This window comes from Plecotus auritus (genome assembly GCF_963455305.1).
Source record: "Plecotus auritus genome assembly, chromosome: 2".
Lineage (NCBI taxonomy): Eukaryota > Metazoa > Chordata > Mammalia > Chiroptera > Vespertilionidae > Plecotus > Plecotus auritus.
In genome coordinates, this window is record NC_137771.1 from 122,284,270 (window position 1) to 122,305,658 (window position 21,389).

The following is a 21,389-nucleotide window of genomic DNA, read 5'->3' on the forward strand; positions in this document are numbered from 1 at the left end:
AAATTCTTACCATTGCTTTTGGAGAACATTTTTGCAATTATTATCAAAATGTAAAATGTACATATGATTCAAAAATTCTGTTTCAATACATTTATTCTATAGATAAACTCCCATGTAAAATAATGTATTAACAAAGATATTAATTATAACACTGCTCATAAAAGCAAAAGATTAGAATCAACTTTAATTGAAGCATAGTAACCTCCATCTTGTATAAAAAATTGCTTTTTGAAATTCTCTGCTATTGTTACATAATCCCTAGTCCTGTAAACTCTGTCATTGTAAACTCTGTTACTTTAAGACAGTCTCTTATTATATAAAATGACTTTGTTTTTAGTTTAAATAATAGAAAAAGGTAAACTTAACTGTCTGACCTTGCAAGCTAGCCATCCAATGTAATAGGCTAATATAGACTAATACTTGGTGGTGATGAACTCCTTTAGCTTTTTCTTATTTGTGAAACTCTTTATCTGACCTTCAATTCCAAATGAGGGTTTTGCTGGGTAGAGTAATACTGGTTGTAGGTCCTTGCTATTCATCACTTTGAATATTTTTTGCCACTACCTTCTGGCCTGCAAAGATTCTGTTGAGAAATCAGTTGACAGTTATATAGGTGCTCCCTTGTATGTAACTAACTGCTTTTCTCTTGCTGCTTTTAAGATTCTCTTTTTGTCTTTAACTTTGGCATTTTAGTTATGATGTGTCTTGGTGTGGGCCTCTTTGAGTTCCTCTTGTTTGAGACTCTCTGTGCTTCCTGGACTTGTAAGTCTATTTCTTTCACCAGGTAGGGGAAGGTTTCTGACATTATTTCCTCAAATAGATTTTCAATATCTTGCTGTCTCTCTTCTCCTTCTGGCATCTCCATAATGCGAATGTTGGTATGCTTGAAGTTGTCCCAGAGGCTCTTTATACTATCTTCACATTTTTTAATTCTTTTTTTCTTTTTGCTCTACTGATTGGGTATTTTTGCTTTCTAATATTCCAAATTGCTGATTTGATTCTTGGCACCCTCTTCTCTACAGTTGATTCCCTGTAAATTATCCTTCATTTCAATTAGTGTAGCCTTCATTTCTGACTTGTCCTTCTTCATGTCTTTGATGTTCTCAGTAAGATCCTTAAAAATCTCACTAACACCCTTGAAGCTCTTTCCCGTGAGCATCTTTATAGCCATTGTTTTAAACTCTGTATCCTGTAGTTTGCTTGCTTCCATTTCTTTCATTTATGACATGTTTCTTTTTCTCCACATTTTGGCTGCTTCCCTGTGTTTGTTTCTATGTATTAGGTAGAGCTGCTATGGCTTCTGGAATTGGTAGAGTGGCCTTGTGTAGTAGTCCTGTAAAGCCCAGTGGCTCAGCCTCCCCAGTAACATGAGCTGGGCACTCTAGGTGCACCCCTGTGTGAGCTATCTGAACAGTCCTATTGTAGTTGAGCTTTGATTGCTTTTGGCATCACTGGGAGGAATTGACTTACAAGCCAATTGGCTGTGATGACCAGCTTTTACTAAAGTGGAAGAGCTTCTGTGCAGGAGACATCCTTATGGAGAAGGACATGCTTCAGTGGGGCTTAGAGTTCACCATGTCTGCCCCTTGAGTGTGTTGCTTGGGGATGGGTGGAGTTGTCATCTGGTATGTTCTGAAGATATCCACCAGTTGCACTGGATCTGGGGCCTCCAGGAGGTGGAAAGTCAGCCACTACCTGTGCCCTGCCTGGGATCACCAGCTAGGAGCTACAGAGTGATCTGCAGATGGCTGCTACTTGTGTTGGGCTTGGAGGTATCCAGGAAAGGCCAAACTGTGAAATAAGGCAGGCTGCTGCTAATGGCAGGCCTGGGGCCACTTATTGAGAGTTATGGGGAACACTGAGTTTCAGCTGCTACTTGTTTGAGAGAATTTAGGAAAATATGAAGCCTGAGCCAGGACAGGCCATTCATATGGAAAAGCTGCTGCAAACAGCTTGGCTGGGGCTGCAAATTGGATGGTGTGGGGTCTCAGGGAATCACCAGGGTGGAGCAAACAATGTGAGCCAGGATAATGGAGACCCAAATATGGCACCTGCCAGTCAGCTCTGTGGCAGGGGAGTTTTCATCATACGAACAATGAATCCTGAGAGCACTTTTGTCTGGGAGAAAGCTGTCCCTGAGTTCTTACCTTGATGCCAGATGATTTAGTTTCTCCCTGTATGCCCCTAGATCCTTTCAAGCTGTTGCATCAAGCACAGGAGCTTAGAGGGAATGAGTCCAAGTAAATCTGTGCACCAGCCCTTTAAGAGGAACTGTCTGGGTCTCCAGCAGCCTCTATGTCACTCAGTCACAATCCCTGCTGGTTTTTACAGCCTGAAGTTATGGGGAATTCTCTTCCCAGCTCTGGGCTTGGGGTCTGATATGGTGCTGGACCCCTTGCCACTCATGGGAGGCCTCTGCTGCCAAGATATCCCTCACTATTAAAAATATGGCACATGTGGGTGCCAAACCAGCCTCTTCCATGCCTCCACACCCTCTTACCAGTCTCAATGTGTGTTCTTTAATTCTCTAGTTGTAGGGCTTCCATTTAGACAGATTTCAGGCAGTAGTGAATAATGGTTATTCTGTATGTTAGTTGTAATTTTGATGTGGTTGTGGGAGGTGGTGAGTACCATGTTTACCTATGCCACCATCTTGGTTCTCTTCCTCAAGATAATGAAGATTTTCAAACATAGTACCTTGAATGCAGAAAAACCAAGACATTAAGCATAGTAGGTATGAGTAAATACAAAATCTCTGTTAGAGACCCTTGAAATTTTTTTGTGTGGACAAATTCCTGAAGGAGAAATAGGAACTTAAAGTTTTAAAATAGCAGACAATATTTCTTCCTTGTTCCTCCTTTCTTAAAAAAGTAAAAAAATTAATGAAAATAAAGACATAGAAGGAGAAATGTCAACTTTAATGAAATGATGAAACCATTTAACCCTGAAACTTAGTATAAATGTATAAAAGGGCAACTAAGGGGGATTTGACTAGAGTAAAAGGAGGACAGCAAGAAATAAAGATGATGTATATGAAATTATTGTTGGTTTTAGAAAAGAGAAAATGGAACAAAGGTGGTGTTTGCTCTTTTGAAATTGAAATTTTGTATATACAGGCAGCAATTGCAAGTTTCTAAGAATCCTGTTTGAAGAGATGTTTTTTGCAGCATCCTTGAGGTTGTATAAACGTTTGTCATTTAAATCTTTAATACATAATCCAGGTTAACGTGGTATTATACTTTGTGCGGTATAAAACTTTACAATAGTATATTTCCATTTCTCCTTTTCTAGCCTTTGCACTTACTCTACACTTCATAAATGTCATAATACACACTACATTTAATTAAGTAACTTGCAACAGTTAAAAAACAAACAAAAAACAAGGGGCCACTTTTTAAATTATATGGAATATTTTCTAAAATATACTATTGAATGGAAAAAGAAAGGTGAAGAACAATATGGTCTCTTTGTGTGTGTGTGTGTGTGTGTCTGTGTGTGTGTCTGTGTGTGTGTGTACACATATATTTACACTAGAGGTCTGATGCACAAAATTTGTGCAAGAGTAGGTCTTCACAGCCCCGGCTGCCTCAGCCCTTGTGGCCCAGGCTGCCTCATGGCCCCACAGCCCCAGCCCCTGCCCCCTGGTCGTTCCACTGTCCAGTCTAATTAGCATATTAGCTCTTTATTATATAGGGTATATCCTTACAGAGAAAAATACCATCTTGGAAAGAGATGTAACAGAGCAGTAACTTGTCATAGTTTCTGTGAGGAGAGGGATTAGGGAACTTGTATATTTTGCCTTTTTACCTCATTTATGCATTATCTATTTAAACAAACAAATGAGTAAATACATAATGGAGGCAGATAGAGAGGGTCTATACTGAATCAAGAAACATTACTAGAAGTCTCTACCATCAGATACATTACTGTAATATCTGAGTCATAAGAATAACAGAAAAGCCCTGACCAGTTTGGCTCAGTGGATAGAGTGTCGGCCTGCGGACTGAAGGGTCCCAGGTTCGATTCCGGTCAAGAGCATGTACCTTGGTTGCAGGCACATCCCCAGTAGGAGGTGTGCAAGAGGCAGCTGATCGATGTTTCTCTCCCATCAATGTTTCTAACTCTCTATCCCTCTTCCTTCCTCTCTGTAAGAAATCAATAAAATATATTTAAAAAAAAAAAAAGAATAACAGAAAAGGAAAAGAGGAGGAGAAGATATGGAGTACTAAAAAATAAGTTTGGTTCCATGAATATTACACTTGGAAACATAGCTTTAGAAATGTGGATTAAGAGGATTACAGAGACAGGTATGAGTTGAGATAAATATTTAAAATCTCTTATTATAGATGCTAGTTGAATCACACCACTGAAGAAATTCCCCTGAACTGAGTGTAGTGAAGAAGGAAAGGAAAGAGATGGAATTCTACAGCAGGTAAAATAAGAACTGCTATATGAAAGAAAATGAAAAAAGAAATAAAATTCTGCAGAGAATTAAGAGAGGCAATGATATAAAAGGAAACAAAGAGAATGTGAAATATTATGTGGACTAAAAATAGAAACAGATTTAGGGATTAGAAGGGAGTTCATGGCAAAGATTTTTTATTGCATCTATCTCTATGTCCAGGGATCCTATAACATATATATATATTTCCTTTTATATCATGGCCTCTCTTAATTCTCTGCTAAATTTTATTTCTTTTTTTCATTTTCTTTCATATAGCAGTTCTTATTTTACTTGCTGAAGAATTCCATCTCTTTCCTTTCCTTCTTCACTACACTCAGTTCAGGGGAACTTCTTCAGTGGTGTGATTCAATTAGCATCTATAATAAGAGATTATAATAAAAGCCTAGTTGGCCCTCACACACTCGCACCCTCATGTGATGCCTTCATGTCTTCACAAGATGGCCGCCACAAGATGGCTGGGTGATCAGGCTGACAGGCAGAAGAAGTTAGGGACAATCAAGCAGGCAGGCAGGTGAGTGGTTAGGAGCCAGCAGTCCTGGATTGTGAGAGGGTTCAGGATGGGCTGAGGGACACCTCCCCCCCCCCCCCCCCCCGCACCCCGCGTGCATGAATTTCATGTGCCAGGCCCTAGTATATATATATTCCTCATACTTTCTACTTAAGATCAGAATTCTGTTAAAAAATCAAATCTGTTTATTTCTTATTCATGAAGAGATTGTGAGGCTTGTGGCCAGGGACATGGCCAGGAGTATCATTCATCTTGAAAATACTAACAATTTTTCTGTCAATACTATGGTGTTTTGATTATTGTCACTTTGTAATATAATTTGAGGTCAGTGAATGTGGTACCTCTGGCTTCATTCTTTTTTTCCCTCAGGATTGCTTTGGCTATTCAGTGTCTTTTGTGGTTCCATGCAAATCTGATTTTTTTGTTGTTGTTGCTGTTCTACTTATTTAAAAAATGGCATTGGGACTTCGATGGGGATTGCATTAAACATGCACCCTTATGTGGCCAAGACATGAAAGTGTCCTTTGATAGATGATTGGATAAAGAAGATGTGATATACATGTATATGAATACTACTCAGCCATAAGAAAAGATGAAATACTGCCATTTGTGACAACATGGATAGACCTTGAGAATATCATGTTAAGTGAAATAAGTCAGACAGAAAAAGTAAAAAACCATATGATTTCACTCATATGTGGAATATAAAACTGAAAACAACAAATGAACAAAAACTCATAGACACAGACAACAGTATGGTGGTTATCAGAGGAAAGGAAGTGGGGGTGTAATAAAGGGTAAAGAGGATCAAATATATGGTGACAGAAATGATATAACTTTGGGTGCTGGGCACACAATGCAATACACAGATCATGTATCATCGACTTGTATACTTGAAATATATATAATTTTATTAACTAATGTTTCCCCAATAAACTTAATTAAAAAGATTTAAAAAAGAAAATACTAACAATTGAAAACAAATGATAGATTCTGAGGTCAGGCAACACATGGGAATAATATGAACTTTTTAGAGATATCCATAATCCTTGTGTCTGCATCAACTAGAAAAAGATATATTTGCCAAGAATTTGTCATAATCTAAGAATTCAGCATGGTGTTCTCCTATCCACTTTCTCCACCATTTCACCTCAAAATAAATGTTTTTTGTCTCATCATGTAACTTTTCTTCTTCTGCAAAAAGGAGAAGAAATGGATGGAAATATAAATTAGTGATTTGTGAAAATTGAAATCAATGACTTTTCATTGAAATGACTCTGGCTTGTCCTCTATTGATTTCCTAAAGAAAGGGTGTGAAACCAAAAGGCAGAGATAGTTGGTTAATGCTTGCAAATAAGTTTTGCTAATCTCAACATTAAAATTTAAACTTAAAATCTTTTCAAACACAATTTAATAAAATAAAATAAATAATTTTACTGGGATTGTATTTATTTCCCAGAGATTAATTTTGTGAGAAATAATCTCTGGGAAATAAATTTTTAAAGATCACATTTCTGTACCTTTAAGTTAGTGTATCTTAGCAACCCGTAGAGCCAAATACCTATGTATGTTTGAGACAAGAGAACGTTAACGTTTATGCTACATTTCATGATTTTCCATTATATTTCTGGATGTGATGTGATAGTCCCTCTCCAAAATATAAGAAAGGCAATTAATTGCATTGTATGTCATGGAGAGAAGGCACTTTGAAGTGTTCTTTGGGTTACAGTATTTACATATTTTAGAGAAATGAATAAAAGTTTTCACTACAGAGTGTATATATAATTATGGATTCTTATTAAGAATTTATAAAGGTGAGAATGCATTACTTATCTAACTTCATACTTACAGTTAACATTTTAAGGAAATTAAATGTACTGAGAGTAGACATGATATATGTTAGTCAATTCATTCTATATTTATTGAGCATCTATTGTGTGCCATGCACTGTGCAAAGAACCTAAGAGATCCAGATAAAAATAGTAGTTTCTGTCTTCAGTGCAAGAGCATTCTAAGAGAGAAAAAAGCTAACAAAGAAGAAATTGTACAATGTAATGAAAGCAATAAAAAAAGATGTGTACTGAGATATTGTATCAACAACTGAAGTGAAACACAAGAGATATATAGACCTACAAGTAATAAACTTTTTTCCAGAGAATACACATTTTGAGTTAATATGTAGGCTGTATTAAAAAGTGAAAAAACATCTAAGAAGAGGAAAAAAAAACAGTTTTCTTGAGTTCTACTTAATAGATATTTGGGTAATTTCCCCCCCACCCCCATATAGTTTGCTTTTATAGTTTCATTCATATTACAGTATATATTTATATATTTTAATTTGGCCATAAAATGTACCAAATTATATTATAAAAATGTGTATTGCATGGGAATACAAAATATATGCCTAAAATTGAGGGGCTCTTTTTTTTTTTTGTGATGAACTCAGTCATAAAATGAATTTACCTGATTTATTTTTTCTACAGCTTAAACAGTGTCTTGGTCTCCTTGATGAAAACAATGAGGCTCAACTATTATTTTTGGAATCCATTTTTTTTTGAAAATATATTTTATTGACTTTTTTACAGAGAGGAAGGGAGAGGGATAGAGAGTCAGAAACATCGATGAGAGAGAGACATCGATCAGCTGCCTCCTGCACACCCCCTACTGGGGATGTGCCCGCAACCAAGGTACATGCCCTTGACCGGAATCAAACCTGGGACCCTTCAGTCCGCAGACCGATGCTCTATCCACTGAGCCAAACCGGTTAGGGCTGGAATCCATTTTTGTTTTAAATACTCTGTGGCATGAGTTATTGACTTATGCAGAGCACTTTCCTTTCTCTAGATCTTTTATCATCATTTAGATAAAATATTTCCTTAATAGTTTTCTCAGAAAGCCCTTGTAAATATTGAAAGAATAAATTATTCAGCCCGAAGACTACTGTAGAAACCACATCCATGTTTTTCATTATATTGTTTGCTTTTCTTCACTATGTGAACTGTTAAAAATTGTAAAAAAGATAGGGTCAATCTTTGTATAAAGATAAATGAATACATAAATAAATAACTGGGAAGAAGAGACAAATCTCCCATATGGAAGAATTCTATTTTACATATGTGGATACTTCTTCCTCAAGGATGCTCAGCTTAATCACCACCACTACCCTTCTCTGGGGTAAGGTGGATGTGGTGACTTGTTTCCAAGAATTGGAGTGTGGAATGAGAAAAATAGAAAATAGGGAGCTGGAGAAAAAAATTAAAATGCTGGTCACCGAAATAAAGAGTGTTAGAAAGTATTGGCTTCCAAAACAAGCCAGAGTAGACAAGGTTAGAACGTTCTGCCAGCTGGTAGCAGCTCTTATGAATCACTTCCTTCAATTGTTCAGGAAACACTGCAGTGCCTTTGTTCTGGACAAACATATTATTTCCCCCAAATTTGATATAATGCAGATTATGAGTATAAATTATCAAACCATACTTTACTGGCTTAGAATTTTGTTCATTGCACTTCTATTACTCCAATTCTTTCTTTTAAGGCTATTAAGAAAACAATATGAATGTTAAGTTATTAATGTTGAAAATTTCAAAGTAAGAATTATGTTACACAAATTTCAGCAAATTATCAAAAATAGGGACACTAAAATCATAGATGTAAGATATTATTGTATTGGCCCTTGTCCCAAAAGTCATATGAAATCAGAAAACAGGTTTATAGGAAATTTGTTGGATAGTGATAGCTATAAATCAAGTAGAATGAAAATTATCCAAAATGCTTTGCAAATAGTTGTTCCCTGGGACAGTTCTTAGATAATAGACTTGATGAGTGTGGTAAGCATAGTAATTGTCCCCCAAAGGTGCCCAAGTTTTATTCCTGGAGCTGTGAATAATAAATGGCTGAAAGGAAATTTTCAGACATGACTAAATAAAGACCTTTAGCTGGGGAGGTTATTATGAATTATCTGCATTTGCCCAATGTAATCACAAGGGACCTTATAAATGAAAGAGGGAGGTTGGAGAGTCAAAGTTAGAGGAAGCAGCTTTGACCATTCAAACAGAGGTCAGAGTGCTACTCTGCTGGCTTTACAGATGGAGAAATAGCCACGAGTCAAGGAATGCCTGTAGAAGCTGGGAAAGGCCAGGAAACACATTCTCCTCTATGGCCACAAAATATGCAGCCACATGGACATCATGATTTTAGCTCAATGAGACACATGCCAGAGGTCTATTCCACAGAACTAGAAGAGAATACGTTTGCATTGTTTTAAACCACTATAATTTGTGGTAATTTGTTACAGCAACAATAGAAAAACTAATATAAAGAGTACAGAAATACATTGAATAAAAATAGCTAATTAAAAAAATGCAGAACCCTGTGATATAAGAGAAAGTGACTATAAAGATTTCCAAAGAAATAATTACAGTTCACTCAAATTAGAGCAGTGGAGAACACTTGTACTCTTTGGTTCTATAAATATCAGTTACAAATGCTTATATATGCTCTGTTTCAGATTCTGCAAATGGTTTAAATATCTTTGGTTCCATTTTACAGAGAAATTCATCTTAGCAGATTAAAGAAAACATTTATTCAAACATATTCTGAGCATCTAAACATATGCTAACCTATGGAGATAACAACATAAATAGACATTTCTTTTTTAAAAAAATAATTATTTATTATTGAAAGTTGAACCCCACCAGTCCCCCACCCTCTACCCCAGGCCTTCAGCAGCCTATTGTCTGTGTCCATGGGTTATGCATATATGCATACAAGGTCTTTGTTGATTACTTCCCACCCACCAACCCTCCCCTGCCTCCCCACTGAGGTTCCACACTTCCATGTCTCTGGATCCACTCGGTTCATCAGTTTATTTTGTTACTTAGATTCCACATATAATGCAATCATGTGATACTTATCTTTCTCTGACTGACTTATTTCACTTAGCATGATACTCCCCAGGTCCCTCCATGCAAGACAGCATTTCTTATTCCCTTATTTTGAGGAATACAATCATTACAGTGTTTTTCTTTTTGACCATGACCCATAGTAGAAAATACATTTTCCATTGCATATATACTAGAGGCCTGGTGCATGAAAATTCATGCACTGGAGGGGGGTCCCTCAGCCCAGCCCCAGCCTGCCCCCTCTCACAGTCTGAGAGCCCTCAGGGGATCAGGGGAAGGTGACACCCCATCACACCTCTGCTGCTGCCACTGCTGGCAGTGCAAGCCTCGGCCCGCCATGATTACCTGAGCCTCAGGTGGCCCTGAGTGGCTGGGAAGCCACCATCCAAGGCTTGCCTGCGCCTTGGGCCAGCCCTGCATGGCTGGGGGGCTGAGGGGACTGGGGGACTCTGAAGGCAGGTGTGCAGAGCAGCTGGGCTTGCCTGGGGGCAGGCCTGACCTTGTCATGCACCTGCCACCCCAGCGGGGCTGAGGGGAGTGAGCGCCACCATCTTGTGGCTATGGGCGCCGCCATCTTTGAGGGTGTGGCAGTCAATTAGCATATTCCCTCCTTATTGGCTGTGGGCACTGCCATCTTTGAGGGCAGGGCAGTCAATTAGCATATTCCCTCCTTATTGGCTGTGGGCGATGCCATCTTTGAGGGTGGGTCAGTCAATTAGCATATTCCATCCTTATTGGCTGTGGGTGCTGCCATCTTTGCGAAAGCGTGAGGGTCAATTAGCATATTCCCTTTTTATTAGATAGGATATAAAAGGCTAATATGCTAAGTGTCCAACCATTCAATCAGTAGCTATGATGAGCACTGACCACCAGGGGGCAGATGCTCAATGCACAGGCCTGGAAACATGGAACAGACTGATGAATTTCAGAGAGAAAAGGGAAGAGGGAAGGGCAGAAAGAGATTAACCAAAGATCTTATATGCATACTTGGCCTGGCCTACACCCTCTTGCAATCTGGGACCCCTTGGGGTATATCGGACTGCCAGTTTTGGCCCGATCCCCACAGGCCAGGACAAGGGACCCCACTGGTGTACAAATCCATGCATTGGGCCTCTAGTACCTCTATAATACTGAATGAATCAAAGCTTGATATACTCTAATATTTTCCATTATCTTCTAGTCTATTTCATAAAAAAGTATTATGTAGAAACTTTTTAATTGATTTGATAACCCATTCATGAGTTTGAAAAACACTAGTTTAATGACTAAGTTAGACATGTAGAGAAGTAGCTGAGTGTGTCATATGCTATAGGAGAGATGAACATGGAAATCATGCTAATTACAAGAAAAATAGTAATATCTATGACTTGAATGCTTACTATATTCATTATTCTAAGAGTATAATTAACAGTTGAAGTAGCCTAATTGGATAATCACACTTCAGAGGTAGCAACACAAAAACTTCAAATATCTTTATGAAAAATAATACCAGAGAGTTTTTAAATAGCCTGAGAAATTTTAAGATGATTTTTTAAATAGTAAGATGAGTTGTGCTTGAGTTATCTGATCATGATTGGATAAGAGTAAACAGGCATCAACACCCATGTAAAACATGGTGTAGGATGTGGCAAGTCAAGAAATAGCTAATATCTTTGGAACTGTGTTCTAGGTTCACAACTCCATTTGATCATGCACCTTCATCTCAGAGAGGACAGTATTGCTTGATTCAAATTAAATGGTTGGCTACTCTGATTTCAGAATGTCTTAATAGCCTTTGTACCCAAAGCTTACAAGCACAGTTTATGTGGGTATTTGTTCTTGCTTCTTAGTAAATGTTAGACAGGACTTAATCTAAAACTTGTTTTCATTGTTAACATACCATGTTGTGTGGGAGAGGGATGCCGCCAGCCTATGCCTACATTTAATCATTGGGAGCTGTCAATATTTGCCAAAAGAACCTGATGATTATTAAATGGTCAATTTGGCTTCTTTCAGTTCCCCAAAGGACTTTACATTCTGTTTTAAGAAACTTGTACTTCATCTCTCCATTGGTGTTTCTTAAAGAGAGGTATGCTATCAGAAAACTTCAATGGTGTTTAGCATCCTGCAATTTCAACAAGCACTCCTCCCATCCCATAAACACTGAAGTTTGAGCACACTGTTTGAAAGTGGACAATTACTAATTAAGTGCAGTAGTTATACAATCAAATCTGCTACAGTCTTACCTCCTTTCTCTGTCTCCCCATCCCAAACTGGGACAGCACTACATTTTGATCATCACTTTAAAAACTATGGCATTTTCCCTTCTCACCACAGCTAAACTTCTTGATTTTTCTTTTCCTCTTAGCCTGTGGCCTAAAATTTCCTCTGATTCTGGTAGGATCATAAGGATAGAGTAGTACAGAAAGAACATAAAGGAGCTTAGAGATATTATCATTAATCATTTGCTATTTATCACCTTAAACCTTGTGTTATATAAGAAAAGACAGAAGGCAACATCAGTAGTGTTGAAAACATGATGTTTAATATATCTTGTTTCCACTCTTTGTTCTCATTCTTCAGATACCCTTCTGTGCTAACTACAATTACCTTCCTGCATATTAGTCCTTATTGCCACCCCTTCCCAATCCTCACTCAATGCCTAAAAAACTCCTGCTTCCTCCGCGGTGTCATGGAACTTGTAGAGTAGATACCAAAGAGTGACTGCTAGTAATGGTGTCAATTTTATCTTTTGTAGAGGTCTAAGGTTTGGGGAGGGGGAGGGAGAAAGAGAGAGAGAGAGAGAGAGAGAGAGAGAGAGAGAGAGAGAGAGAGAGAGAGATGCTAATTAGACCAGACGTGTTTCCGGACAACCTTCCGGACAAAGCCGGGCTGTGAGGGAAGCCTGGGTCCTGGGTGCCCACTGGCAGCCAGGGAAAGGAAGGCCTACCCTTGCACGAATTTCATGCATTGGGCCTCTAGTGATTAAATAAAGGTGATTAAAATTAAAAACAAACAAGCAAACAACGCTTTATGCACTTCCCAAATACTCCTGAAAAATTCTCCTTCTCTTCTATTTTCATTTATCAGTATGATGTCTGAACCATGTGAGGATCAAGAGTTATTCTAATGGGACTGTATTATTAGAAACATTTAAATCCAATATCTCCCTGCCACACACAGCACTGAACTGCTTCTTTTTCTCCTTCTGGGACTTATATGTGCTTAGGACACACAAAAATTTCAATAATAACATTAGGTAAATTTACATGGAAAGACAATTTAATGATACTGTTTTAAAATGTTTCAAATTTCTACAATCCTCATATTGCCTATTTATAAGTATTCTTCTCTTCTGAGAAGCCTTTATGCAGCTCTAGTCTAGGTAAAGATTTTCAGAATATGCTGAGATTTTCTATTTTAGAGCCCTTATTGAGAAATACTCCTTTCTCCCCTTAGACCAAAACCAGGCACACGATTGATGTTTAGTAGCCACTGAATGAAGGAATAAATTAATTATTGCTACTACATAGATTTATTTTCCCCCACTTGTGTGACTAAGTGATTTTCCTTCTTTTTTGACATGAAGGCATTTTTACAGGAATGGAAAAACATTATTTAATGTGAAAAACCACTATTATGATCTTTTATAATCTTCACCCCAAAATAGAAAGGAACAGTTTGTCTTTTCATCTAGTGTCTAAATTGTGGGTAACTTTCAGTTTCTAAATGTAATTGCTGAGCAGATATTACTCATTTTGTTCTTTTTAGATCTCCCTGAAGCATTCCTCTTGCCCTCTAGCTCTGAGGTTTTTTTAAGAACAATTTTTACAATTTTTGTCAATTGAGATTAAGATAACATTTCTATGTGAACACAAAAACTCAGAAAGAATTCCAGTCATGCTGCCCAAGGAGCCAGCTGTGCCATTCCTTCTGTTTTCTCCATTCTTCTGCAGAGTGGAGGCTGTGTCCTAAACAGTTCAGTCAACACTGCTGGGTGAGGAAGGTGTTGCATAATGTTCCCTCATCAAACAAGAGCAAAGCACTGGGACTAAGGCTAGCCTTCTGTCATTCTATTAAACACTCTAGAAAATCTGATTTTTCAAATAAGTATTTCCAGGTATAGGAAGGGCTTCTGGCATACTCTTTCATCTCTTTGTCCATTTTCTTTTGATTTAGTGAACATCAGGGAAGGAGAATCTAATCAGGGTGTACTTTTCACTAAAGTGTCTAGAGTTTTCTTGATTCTAAAATAATCAGAGTTCTTTGTTAACATAAGTATATGAGATATTAATATCATTCTGGATTCCTTTGCCCACATACCTACTATTTTCTGAAGTGATTTCAAGTTCAATCTGAGCTCTGCCTGTGAAGAAAATTCTTCATTTAACAAGTATTTATGTGTATAACATGTGGTACTAAGTGATAGAGAGAGTATAGAACAAGGCAGAGAAAGTGCCTACCTTCATGGTAATCCTATATAATAAAGAGCTAATATGCAAATGGTCATCAGGCCCTTGTACCCTCGTGCCCTCGCGCTGGGGCCGAGGGACCTGAGGCCACACCCCCCGCACTAAGGGGCTTGATGGGGTCCTGAGGCTGTGCCCCCTGCCCAGCGGGGCTTGATGGGGGACCTGAGGCTGCACTGCCCACCTGGCAGGACTTGACAGGGGACCTGAGGCTATGCCCCCCACCCCACACCAGGCTGGGGGACCTGAGGCTGTGCCCCCCACCCTGCGGGGCTTGATGGCGGTGGGGCTGGCCCAGTCTGGGTCTCACACGATTTCAAGGCGTATGCGAGTGGGCAGGGACTTGACTCTGGGTCCTGCGGCGTGCCCCAGACTCTGACAGGAGGGAGATTTTCATATACATTTTACTAATTTTCTTTCATCTCTGATACTTCTATTATAGAGAAAGGACAAATAGCAATATTAAAATATTTTCTCTAATTAAATTCCTTTTAATGTGCACAAATTTCATGCACCAGGCCACTAGTTTCATAATAATGATTTTTCTATCCTGAAACATCATAGCCCAAAATTCTGAACAAATTGCTTCCAAAATCCTGCTGTACTACATTTTCCTAGTGTTGTACAAATCTCTTTCTCAGAAAGAAATAAGAAAACTTCATAGGAACTGCCTGCAATGTTTAAAGTGGATTCTCAGCCTGTTAAGCCCAGAGATTCTGTTTCAAAGGCAGGATCGTACCAAGAATTTTGATTTTTAAAAAGGTTCAGCTATTTTAAAAATGTTTTTTAAAAGTGTTTTGAAAAATATTCTTAAAAGTGTGTTTTGTTTGTAGGTAGGGAGGGAAACATTTGAAAATCAGAAAAAAAATCTCTGATATCTAAAAATCTGAGTGATCAAGCATTTTCATTGTTGATTGGATAAGTACATGAAGTCATGTTCAGAAAGAAATTATCAAAGATAACCCAATGCAGCAGTGACTGTGATAAAGAATAATATATTAGGGGCCATAAATGGTGATGAAAGGAGATTTGACCTGGTGTGGTGAACACACAATACAGTGTACAGATGATGTGTTGCAGAATTGTGCACCTAAAGCCTGTAGAATTCTGTTAACCAGTGTCATCCAATCCTATATAATAAAAGCCTAATATGCAAATTGTCCCCTTGGGCAGTTGTTTGACCAGGAGACCAGGAATTCCACTGCTCACTATGACATGCGCTGACCACCAGGAGGCGGCATGGAACATGGTGGGCATCGGTGACATGGCGAAGGCAGTGGGTGGCAGTGGAGGCACTGCCAGCCCCGATGGGCCCCAACAAGAGCAGGGCTGCAGCAGGATGGTAGAGCAGGTGAGAGGGCGGTGCCAGGCCAAGGCAGGTGCTAGCGGGAGCCTGATCTCCCTTCTGATTGCCCTGCAGTGGTGGCAGTAGGGGGCGGGGGCCTGACCCTGATTTTTGGATTTGACACCCTTATTGAAAAGCTAACATTTTATGTTTATAAAGATAGTTGCCCTGCAGACAGTGACCAGCAGCAGCGGCGGGGGGGCCTGGCCCTGATCAGTAGCCCTGCAGGCGGGATGGTGGAGCAGGTGAGGGGGTGGTGCCAGGTCAAGGTGGGGTGCCAGACAGGGTTGTGGTGCTGCAAGGCTGGGCGTGTGAGTTGGGGCCCGATCTCTGTAGGCCACCCTGAGGGACCCCACTCATGCATGAATTCGTGCACCAGACCTCTAGTAAATTCAATAAAAAGAAAAAAACCAAGAATGATTAATCCTCCCAAATAACTTGACCATTGAGCCTTTTTCCAACTCATGCAATGCAAATAAGTTATGCAAATTAGTAAGAATTATATAAAAATTGTGAACATCAAATGAATGCACACCTTTTTATTTCTAGTTAGATGTTGAAATATAACATATATCCTGTCTTTAATGGCTCACATAGAACTGCAAAAAACATTTATAGTAGGCACTATAAAAACACTTTATTATTATATACAGGCAGTCCTCGGGTTACATTAGACTCAATGTATGTCCTTTCGTAGTTACGTCACCATCTCCCATTTATTTATAAAAAAAAAGTTCCGTCATTTCGATGTATTTACATATGTGCTTTATGTTTTTTATTATATATTTAACACAAGTAAAGGTCAGGAATTGTCATCTTTCTTTTAAATTTTTTTTACTGTTCACTTCATTACTGCTGTGTATGTGCCATGTGAGTGACGTAGGTGCTTATGTAGCTGGGTTTCGACTTACGGCAAAAATTGTGTTACGTTGCCCTGTAGGAACTGATCTCCGACATAACCCAAGGACCTACTGTAATCACTTGGTTATTTCATACACTGACATAGCCAAAGGCTGAAATTAAATCTAAGTAACTGTTTTCTCCTTATAATTGTACAAATCCTTCTAAAGGGATCCATAACCAATGGCTTTGTAATATTAGGTGGAATTTGCCTTATACACACAGCCTATTATTGTTCAAAAACAATTGAATAATAGCATTTGTCATTTGGCATATTTTACTGTCTAGAATTTCCATTACTTAAATTAAGATTTAAGGATTCTTCCCCAAAACCTTTACATTTCTAAACACAACAAATAAAATGATTATTTATTATCTCCTCTTGCCAAGTCTCTAAATTTTTATCTATTTATTTGTTCATTTTGAATCTGACACAGCCATTGAAAAGCTAACATTTTATGTTTGTACAGAAATACAGAATTCATAAAGTAAGACCAATAAGAACTAAAACATTACTTACTAGTACATTGGGCAAGAAAAATGTTCTGAAATTAGATTGTGGTGATGGTTGCTCCACTTTGTGAACATTCTAAAAGCACTGAATTGTATGCTTTAAGTGGACAATTTTTATGCTATATAAATTTTGTCCCAATAATGCTGTTAAATTTTTTTATTAGGTTTATTTTCAATGCTAAAAACACTTGCTAAACCTTTAGTGGTACATCTATGGAGAGAATAAGGAGGCAACTAGAGAAGGAGATTTTCCTATGGTTTTCTGATCTATTTTTTAATCTCATTTTAAAACATAGTAAAATCATGTAGTAATCCTTGACAAGCAAGGAATGCTTCTTGCAAGCTTGGAAATTTTAGTTAAGATAGATATTATAGGTAAGTGTAACAATAAGACATGTCTAAAAACAATGAATATACATTTTACTTATTTGTAATGTGTTTTCTTGAAAGGTTACATGCTACATCTTTGCAGGCATCCAAGCCAACTTTCCATTACATATGAAGAGGTTGCATTAGAAAACATCCATGCTGAGTATGAAATTGGGCTTTTAAAGGCCCATATAATTCTGAAATAAGGCATTCATGGAGAATCAGTCTTATTGCAATAATTTAGGTATGTACTTTAAAAAAGCTTAATAATGCCAGAACATTTTGCATGAAATTTAACAAAAACATAATAAAAGAAGTGCATTTAGAAAGGAGACTTGACTTGGGGTGGTGAACATACAATATAATATATGATGATGTATTCTAGAATTGTACACCTGACGCCTATATAATTTTATTAATCAATGTCATCCCAATAAATTCAATTAAAAAAGAAAAAATAACATAAAAAATAATTTCTAGGTCCACCTGGAGGAGAGAGCAAATAAAAAGTGCATTTATAAAGCAATTTTCTCTTATTCACACATAAATTAATCAATATTATCACCAGTATTATTGTCCTCTCTTTATGGTAGTCATGAGTTTTCTATGAAAACAAAGACCAGTCTGAGTTTAGAAGACTGTTGCCCCAGTAAGTCATGTCAGTGTCACGGCAACATGGATTAATTCTTTAAGTTCAGCACAAACCTCAAATAGGCCAAGGTTTATCTCTTTATAAGCCTTAAGTAAGCCAACGTTTATCCCACCATGCAACTTTAATCAAGCACTTCCAGATTATTCCTTTTCTCATCATTTAAGTAACCCACATCCCATAAGTAGTTAGAGTGTTCTCAAGAGAGCTGAAGGAGTCAATATTGGTATTTATCTTTGAGAATTCCATTAGTGACTAGAGGCCTGGTGCATGACATTTGTACACTGGCGGGGGGTTGAGGGGGGGGGGGTCTTCAGCCCGGCCTGTGCCCTCTTGCAGTCCAGGAGCCCTCAGGGAGCAGGCCTAAGCTTTCAGTTGGACATCCTTACCACTGCCATGGAGGTGGGAGAGGCTCCCGTCACCGCAGCTGTGCTTGCCAGCTGTGAGCCCAGCTCAGGGCTTCTGGCTGAGTGACGCTTCCCATGTGGGAGTGCACTGACCATCAGGGGCCAGCTCCTGCATGAGCGTCTGCCCCCTGGTGGTCAGTGCATGTCATAGTGACTGGTCATTCCGCTCTTTGATCAATTTGCATATTAGCCTTTTATTATACAGGATTTCCCAAGTTCTTAACTGTGCCAAATACATGTCACCAATAATTAGTATTTGAACAATTCCATGTATGTCATGACTCAAAGTCTGAGTACCCTGAACATTGCACAGCCATTCACACCCTCCTAAAAATGTGGCATTGAGGCTAACCTATGAGGGCATAGATTCTACAAACCAAAATGAACATTTCCAATACTAAACCTGACCTAACACACAAAAGGCAATACATTCTGAAGTCAAAGGATAGTGGAAAATGTTAGACAGCAGCAATGATCACATGAAGACTCATCATCCAGAGAAATAAGAAGGGAGAAGCTCCTGGCCAAACTGATTAGTATAAGATGGGATTATTCACTTTCTTCCTGGACTTCTTAACTTGAACTTCCAATACAGATTCCCAGATCTTTTTAAGTATCCTGTACATTGGCCTTCCTCACAATAGAACATTTCTCTTCTGTCATACATGCACAGTGCATTAGCAGTTCTCAAACTGAAAAGTCCAGAAAATTTTCTCTCTTACTGCAACCTCTTTTTAGAGTAAAATGATAGAGAAACCATCTATTACCAGAAACATTATGTTCATGAAGAATTATTTCTTAAAGAATAGATGAAAATTTGATCTCATTGTTTGAGTGCCTGGCAGTAAAGATGGATTTTTAAAATACAAACAAAATTTTCTTCAGAGACTCTGAATATCATCACAGAATGCATCCCTTAAAGTGAAATACTCCTGACATGACTTGCTAAACTGTTGTATCCTATATAATAAAAGGCTAATATGCAAATTGACTAAACGGAGCAATGACAGGTTGCTATGACACACACTGACCACCGGGGGCAGACGTCTCAATACAGGAGCTGCCCCCTGGTGGCCAGTGTGCTTCCACAGGGGGAGCACACTCAGCCAGAAGCCGGGCTCAAAGGCTGGTGAGTGCAGCAGCTATGTCAGAGCCTCTCCCGCCTCCATGGGGAGCCGGTCTAAGCCTTCAGTCGGATATCCCCCAAGGGCTCCTGGACTGCAAGAGGGTGCAGGCCGGGCTGAGGAACCCCCCTCCATCACCCCCTGAGTGCATGAATTTCATGCACTGGGCCTCTAGTATAGGAATAAAAATATTAAAGTGTTAGTGAAGTGCTTTGCATGAGCTTGCAATAAAAAGTGGTCAATAACCTGGCCGGCATGGCTCAGTGGTTGAGTGTCGACCTATGAACCAGGAGGTCACGGTTCGATTCTTGGTCAGGACACATGCCTGAGGTTGTGGGCTCGATTCCCAGTGTGGGGCGTGTGGGAGGCAGCCAATAATTCTCTCTCATCATTGATGTTTCTAACACTCCCTCTCCCTGCCACTCTGAAATCAATTTAAAAAAGTATATTTATAAAAGAAAGTAGTCAACAGATATAACTATCATTAATATTAGTAGAAAGTGGACAAAAGTAATGATTTTAAACTTTGCTTTCACCAATATCTAAATATTTGGGCATCACTTTTGATGTTTATTTGACTTAAATTTTTGTAACAATGAAAATGTAATTTTAATGAAAAAAATCTTTGAGTAGTTAAGAAGATAATCATTGAGCATGGAACTAAGCATTTTGGAATATGTTATAAAGACATATTAGCGCCTATTAATTTTTTTCTGCATTGCATGAAAACGTTTTTGAGGTAGAAATAAACATTTTAAAGACTAAACTGAAAAAAAAATACTAATTATAAGCTAGGTTCCATGATAAGCCACATTTAGATAGTGAAAATCAAATCTGCTCACACTGAGACATGCTGGCCAGGCTGTTGACTACTTTTTATTGCAAGCTCATGCAAAGCACTTCACTAACACTTTAATATTTTTATTCCTATATACAACAGTTTAGCAAGTCATGGCAGGAGTATTTCATTTTAAGGGATGCATTCTGTGATGATATTCAGAGTCTCTGAAGAAAATTTTGTTTATATTTAAAAAATCTGCTCAAAATGGAAGATTAGGTAAATTATAACCTCCAAGCAACTGTAAAATTTACATTGGGAAAAAGCAGAAATGGCCCTGATAACACTATCTTAGTTCACAGCTACAAGAGTATGTTAAAGAATTTTCTAGATGAGACAGCAAGATCTCAACAACCACTCTCATTGTAAACACAGGCAATTTTACAAGCCCAAACTTTGTCTATAATATTTTATTTTATTTTCAAATATTTTATTTGTTTATTTCTTAATTATGTTAAAAGATGGATAACATAAAACTTACCATTTTAACAATTTTTAAAGGTACAATTCAGTGCTATTAAAGTATATTCACAATTTTGTACAACCATCCCTACCATCCACCCCTAGAACATTTTTCATCTTGAAAAATGAGACTCTATATTCATTAAAAAAGAATTCCCCATTTACCTCTTCTCCCTGGATCTGGCAATCATTATTCTACTTTCATATAAATGTGACTGTTCCAGGTACCTTATATAAGTGATATATAGGTATCTCATATACATGGTATACAGTATTTATTCTTTTATGTCTTATTTCACTTAACATAATGTTTTCAAGGGCCATTCATGCTGTAGCATGAGTCAAAACTTTTTTCCTTTGTAAGGCTGAATAATAGTATATATACTAGTGGCCCAGTGCATGAATTTGTGCACAGGTGGGGTCCGGTGGCCTGGCCTCAACCAGGGTGGATCAGGGCTGG